Raw genomic sequence first — 7,500 nt, forward strand, 5'->3', positions numbered from 1 at the left:
ATGCATATAAAAATATATATAAAGCAATGTTTGATGTCTCTTTTCCTCTGACGAACCAGTAACAACTTAAGTTTTTTCTTTTTAATACTTAGGTATTTAAAAAAATGTTCCACATCTCTACACCGTCTTTAATATTAGTTAATGATTTTATCAAAGGCCAGTTGTTGCTCGCATTGTACTTATTTGATAGACACCGAAAGGATGAAAGGCAAAACAATATTGACGGAATTTGAATTCAGGACGTAACCACAATAAGCGCTTTACCAGGCGTGCAAGCGATTCTGCCAGCTCGCTGCCTTAAACATCACTTTTAAAATGGGTTTCGAATTGTGGTACAAGGTCAGTAATTTCAGAAGTGGGATAATTTTATCAACCCCGAAAGGATGAATGTAAAAGTCGACCTCGGCGGAATATGAACGGAGAACGTAAAGACAGACGATGTACAGTAATCCCTCGACTATCGCGGGTGTTACGGTCCAAAACTATCCGTGATGGGTTAAAATCCTCGAAGCTGAAAGAGTACTGTATTTAAAAAATTTTTTATAATTTGTATATATTTTTGTATATATTTGTATATAATTTGTATATAATAGGCGCAGGAATAGCTGTGTGGTAAGTAGCTTGCTTACCAACCACATGGCTCCGGTTTCAGTCCCACTGCGTGGCACTTTGGGCAAATGTCATCTACAATAGCCTCGGGCCACCAAAGCCTTGTGAGTGGATTTGGTAGACGGAAACTGAAAGAATCCCTTCGTATATATATATGTGAGTGTGTGTGTGTGTGTGTGTGTGTTTACGTTCCCGTCACCTAGCGGTACGGCAAGACAGACCGATAGAATAAGTACCAGGCTTACAAAGAATGTGCTCGACTAAAGGCGTTGCTCCAGGATGACTGCAGTCAAATGACTGAAACAAATAAAAAAATATTTATTTTATTATAAATGCAAAGTAACACCACCGAGGAATCAACGTACGGTTAAATAATAAACAGCGATAGATGAACCGCGTGCTAACAATTCTGCCAGTTTGCCGTTTTAAACATTACCTTTAATATTAACCGCTTAATTACATGCTGTTCTCAGCAGACGAATTCAAGCCGTGTGTTCTTCAAAGAGCTACACTGATGCGTGAAGGCAGGAAATGCTAAAGGTATTGCCGTTAAGAAATTGGTAGAAAACTCCTAGTGTCATGCGTTGAGGGATGTGATTGGCCATAAATTAAATGCATGCAATTTTATTAATTACTTTTCATGCAAAAGATACTTTCGCTCATTAAACGACTTGCAAAAAGCATTTGTCATTTCAATAATGAGATTTCTGATTTTTTGTTCAAAAGATCTATTCAAACAAGTGCGTCTCCAGCACCGAAGTCTGATCCGAGCTTGCTATGATGAAAGGATAATAAGTAATGTCAACAATGATTTCCTTGCAAGAATATAAAGTCATAGATGACAATTGGAGAAAAACTACTCAGAACTTTAAGTTATGATAATAATAATAATTACAATGGCAATGATTTGCGTAAATAATGTTGATAAGGCGGCGAGCTGGCAGAAACGTTAGCACGCCGGACGAAATGCGTAGCGGTATTTCGTCTGCCGTTACGTTCTGAGTTCAAATTCTGCCGAGGTCGACTTTGCCTTTCATCCTTTCGGGGTCGATAAATTAAGTACCAGTTACGCACTGGCGTCGATGTAATCGACTTAATCCGTTTGTCTGTCCTTGTTTGCTCCCTCTGTGTTTAGCCCCTTGTGGGTAGTAAAGAAATAGGTATTTCGTCTGCCGCTACGTTCTGAGTTCAAATTCCGCCGTGGTCGACTTTGCCTTTCATCCTTTCGGGGTCGATTAAATAAGTACCAGTTACGCATTGGGTCGATATAATCGACTTAATCCATTTGTCTGTCCTAGTTTGTCCTCTCTGTGTTTGGTCCCTTGTGGGCAGTAAATAGACAAGAAACGTCAGCACGCCGAGCGAAATGCTTAGCGGTATTTCGTCTGTCTCTACGTTCTGATTTCAAGTTCCGCCGAGGTCGACTTTGCCTTTCATCCTTCCGGGGTCGTTAAATTAAGTACTAGTTACGCACTGGGGTTCATGTAATCGACTTAATCCATTTGTCTGTCCTTGTTTCTCCCCTCTATGTTTAGCCCCTTATGGGAAATAAAGAAATAAGCAAATGACGTTGATAATTTCTGACGACGGGAGAGGGCGAAACAATCGTTTTTATATTTTGGTAAGAGTCCTATAACTCTGAGGTATGGGGAAGTCGATTATATCGACTCTATTGTTCAGTTGATGCATACTTTTTCGATCCCAAAAAGATGAAGGTTAAATTCGACCTCGGTGGAATTTGAACTCTAAATGTAACACCAGCGTGCTAACGATTCTTCCACTTCGCCAACTCAGAGAAAAAAATAAATAATCATTTCTATTAAAGGCTCAAGGCCTGAAGTTTTGGGGTACGAGGCTAGTCGATTAGATTGACTCCAGTTTGTAACCGGTACTTAATTTATCGACGCCGAAAGGTGGAAAGGCCAAGTCGACCTCGGCGGAATTTGAACTCTAAATGTAACGTCACCGGGTACTATGTCAGGCGTCCCAACGATTCTTCCAGCTCGCCGCTTTAGAAAATGAAATAAATAATGAAGATAGCAATGGTAGTGTTGATGATGATGATGATGATGATGATGGTGACGATGCTGTCGGTAGTTATTTTCGTTGTACTGTTGATGGTGATCAATTTGTGGTAGCACTGTGATACCGTCTGAGTACAAGCGTGCCAGATGGTCGAGGTTTTTGTACAATTAAATCAGAAAGAAAGAGCATGTAAATGATAGCAGACTGAAATAGTATGCACGCGTGTATATATGTGTATATGTGTGCGTTTGTGCGTTAGTGCGCTTGTACGTGCGTGTGTATTCGTGTACGCGTGTGGGATACAGTTTACATGTTTGGTGAGGAGACATGTGTTGATGGATTTGGTCTGTAGACGCGTTGCCGCAAACAGGAAGGTTGGTGAATGGGCGTGTAATTCAGAAGATGATAGATTATAGTAACTTTTATGTTAACTTGAGACACTCACTGGACTATCTTAGTGGATGTATGTGTGTGTTCACTGCGGCAGGAGCGTTTGTCGTAGTCCTAGAGATGCGGCTGCATCATGATATTTCTGGAGTAAGAGGATATAAGAAAAGTTAGCAGATATACTTAGAGAGGTTCGGCTCGTTATACTGAACAGAGTTAGTTAAAAAAGAAAGCACCGTAGGGCAGACATTTTTGATAGCGTGAAAGCTGATGGTGTAGACAACTTTGATGAAAATATTTAATGACTGACAGTGTTATGGGTGTTGCAGGGGTTACGACGAGTGAAAGTGATAAACAAGAAGCGTCAGTGAGATTAAGTAGGGAAACATTGAACAACAATAACAACGATGGCGAAAAATAAAAAGACAAATCGTATTACCAACGCTAAGTGTACATCAACGACCCCTAACTACAACAGCAGGGGAAATATAGAGAAGATATATAAAATCACTGACACAACATTAAATTAAATAAGCACTTCTGTGTATATTTACGGCTTGTTGTGGAGAACTTCGCTAGGATCTGTCTGTCTGTCAGTCTATCTATCTATCTATCTATCTATCTATCTATCTATCTATCTATCTATCTATCTATCTATCTATCTATCTATCTATCTATCTGTCTGTTTATCTTTCTTTCTTTCCTTCTTTCTTCTATCTATCAATCTATCTAGCTATCTATCTATATATCTATCTATCTATTTATCAACCTGTCGTTCTTTTTTTATCTATCTATCTATCTATCTATCTATCTATCTATCTATCTATCTATCTATCTATCTATCTATCTATCTATCTATCTATATGTCTGTCTGTCTCTCTGTCTAGCAGTCTGTCTGTCTATCTATCTATCTATCTGTCTGTCTGTCTCTCTGTCTAGCAGTCTGTCTGTCTATCTATCTATCTATCTATCTACCCATCTCTCTCTCTCTCTATCTATTTTCTTTCTTTCTTTCTGTCTGTCGGTCTGTCTATCTATCTATCTATCTATCTATCTATCTATCTATCTATCTATCTATCTATCTATCTATCTATCTATCTATCTATCTATCTATCTATCTATCTATCTATTATCTATCTCTATTTTTCTTCTTTCTTTGTAACTTTCTTTCTCTCTCTATCTATCTATGTATCTGCCTGTCTGTCTATCTATTCATTTACCTGACTGTCTGTCTATGTATGTCTCTATCAACGTATGAAGTGTGTTTGTGTTTGTGTGTCTGTGTGCGTGTGTGTGCGTGCGTGGGTCTGTACGTGTGTGCGTGTGTATGTGTGTGCGCGCGTGCATATCTGTGTGTTTGCCTGCGTGTGTGCGTGTGCGTACGTGTGTGTGTATATAAAAGGGAATCGTTAGCAACCTGGTCAAACTGTTTATCGCATTTTGTCCGTCTTCACATTGTGAGCTCAAAATCCGTCGAAGTCGACTTTGCATTTCACTCTTTTGGGGTCGTTAGATAATTACTCTCCACGCAACCGATGTTCTCCAAGGGCCATTACAGCTGGCAACCAGTAACGTGACAGCTCGATTCTACAGCTGAATGAAATGGACTAACATGAAATAAAGTGTCTTGCTCAAGAACACAGCACATAAACTGGTCGGGGAATCGCATTCACTACCTCATACATTGTGAGTCCGACGCTCTAACGGTTTGAGTCTAACCACTCAACCATACGCCTAAACACACACACACACACACACACACACACACACACATCACACACATCTATTACCCTTATCACTAGCCAGCGTGTAGTCATCATCTTTATGGTATTTATTTTTTTGGGTAAGATTTCCAAGCTAATTAGTCTTGCCTCTGTGGTGTCAGAGATTATTTAAGCTACATTTGTGATTGCAGTAAGCGTTCAGCTTATTATACTTAATTGTAACGTAAGCTTCGCATTTGGCTATATAACTTAATACTTTCAAATTTTGGCACCAGACAGGCAGGGAGGCAATTTTCTGGGTTGGGGTAAGTCGATTACGACGACATTGCTGCTCAGCTGGTACTTATGCTGAGATCCTAAACAAATGAAAAGCAAAGTCGACTTCGGTGTCATTTGAAGTCAGAAGGTAAAACCGAAAGGAAATCCACTTAGCATTTTGTCCTATGTATTAACCCATATATAGCCCTGGTTGCATTTTCGCAACGCAAAACCTGCTCCTACTTGTTTGAACATGAACTCGCCGGGAAGCATCTGACTGAGCATAGGAAATGTTCAGTAGGTAGTCGACACCCCTAGCTAACAGCTGCATACCGTCCTTCTCTTCCAGTTTGTGAAAGCTTACAATAACGTTTAATCTGAATAGTGAAATTTTTTTGTGGGCATATATAAGTTAACAACGTTGTCTCAGGAACATTCTTTATGATTACATAAATAAATGAAATGCGTACTTTATATTTGTGAACTATGTGTGTGTCTGTATGTGTGTGTGTTTTGCATTAATTTACATAGCACTAATATTACGATTCTGGAAGAATTCGCATTGCTTACGTTATGGTATTGTATACAACGTAAATGTTATTAAAGAAGCCGAATGCTTCACATATAATTTTATTGATATGTATTATGTCAGTGTGAGTATTTTAATTTTATAATCTCACGGATTATTCTTCCCTTTTGCCTAAAAACCAACACTCCTGTAATGAGTATATTTCTGTAAAATTTTGTACCATTTTCTTTTATTGGTTTCTATGTTTACATTACCTATATATATTTATTCACCTCTGTAACACTTCCTGATGCTCTCTCTCCCTCACTCTCTCCCCTCCCCCTCTCTCTCTATATATATGTATATATACACACTCTCTTACTCTTTTACTTGTCTCAGTCATTTGACTGCAGCCATGCAGCAACACCGCCTTTAGTCGAGCAACACAATCCCAAGACTTATTATTTGTAAGCTTAGTACTTATTCTATCAGTCTCTTTCCCCGAATCGCTCAGTTACGGAGACATAAGCGCACCAGCATCCGTTGTCTAGCGATGTTGGGGAGGCAAACACACACACATCCACATACACACACACGCACATATATATTTATATATATACGACAGGCTTCTTTCAGTTTCCGTCTACCGAATCCCCTCACAAGGCCTTGGTCAGCCTCAGACTATAGTAGAAGATACTTGCGCGAGATGCTACGGAGTGGGACTGAACCTGGAACAACGATGAGATTTGTAAGCAAGCTGCTTACCACAGAACCACTACTGCGCCTATATACGAAGGGCGTTCAATAAGTAATGCCCCTGACCCACTTCCCATAGCAGTAGAGCAACGACACTTGGCACATTTATTAGTCTTTTCCTACATAGGAACTATCCAGAGTTATGCATTTCTCCCATCGTTTGATACAGCTCTGGAGACCGTTTTTGTAGAAGACCCCAGCTTGGTCCTCCAACCACGACGTGACTTCAGAAATCAAGGCTGCATCATCTGCGAAACGCTTTCCTTTCAAAAACAACTTCATGGCTGGGAAGAGGTGAAAATCAGAGGGTGCAAGGGGAGGAGTTCATAGCTGCACGCCTGTGGTTCTGATCTGGCGACACGCGAGTTGTGGACCGAAGCGTTGTCCTGCAGGAGGAGGATGCCTTTGCTGATCTTGCCCCGCCTCTTGATTTTGATAGCTTCTCTTAATTTCCTCAAAAGTGAAGCATAATAGGCTCCTGTAATTGTGGTACCCTTTGTCAGGAAATCTGTCATCACTACTCCGTCCTGGTCCCAGAAGACTGTGAGCATAACCTTGTCAGCGGAGGGCTGCACCCTTGCCTTCTTTGGAGGAGGTGAGTCACGGTGCTTTCACTGCATTGACTGGGCTTTGGTCTATGGATCATAGTGATGGACCCAGGTTTTATCCTGTGTGATCAGTCTTTTGAAAAATTTTGACTCATCTTCTTGGCACATCTCCAAATTCATCCTCGAGCACTCAACGCGTTCTTGCTTCTGGAAAGGTGTGAGCAACCTGGAAATCCATCTGGCAGACACCTTTTGCATATGCAAATGGTCATGAATGATAGTTTCCACAGACCCGGTACTAATCTTGACCTTATGGGCTATTTGGCGAATAGTGATGCGTTGACCTTCCAAAATGGCAGCCTCAACTTGACCGACAGACGTCTCATCAACGGCAGAAGGGGGCGACCAGATCTGGGAGCTGTTTCCACAGAGTTCCGACTATGTTTGAATTCACAATGGCAGCATTTTACAAGGTCATATGATGGGGCATCATCACCATAAGTTACTTTCATTTCATCAAAAGTCTCCCGTGGTGTGCGTCCTTTCAAATACAAAAACCCGATCACTGCTCGACACTCAACAGGCTCCATTTCACACTTGACTCAGTTCAAACACCTGTAAATCAGAAACCACAATTAGTTCAGAACTGTAATTCGCCACTTAATCTATAGAGGTATAAATAAGT

Source organism: Octopus sinensis, linkage group LG10 (genome assembly GCF_006345805.1).
Source record: "Octopus sinensis linkage group LG10, ASM634580v1, whole genome shotgun sequence".
Classification (NCBI taxonomy): domain Eukaryota; kingdom Metazoa; phylum Mollusca; class Cephalopoda; order Octopoda; family Octopodidae; genus Octopus; species Octopus sinensis.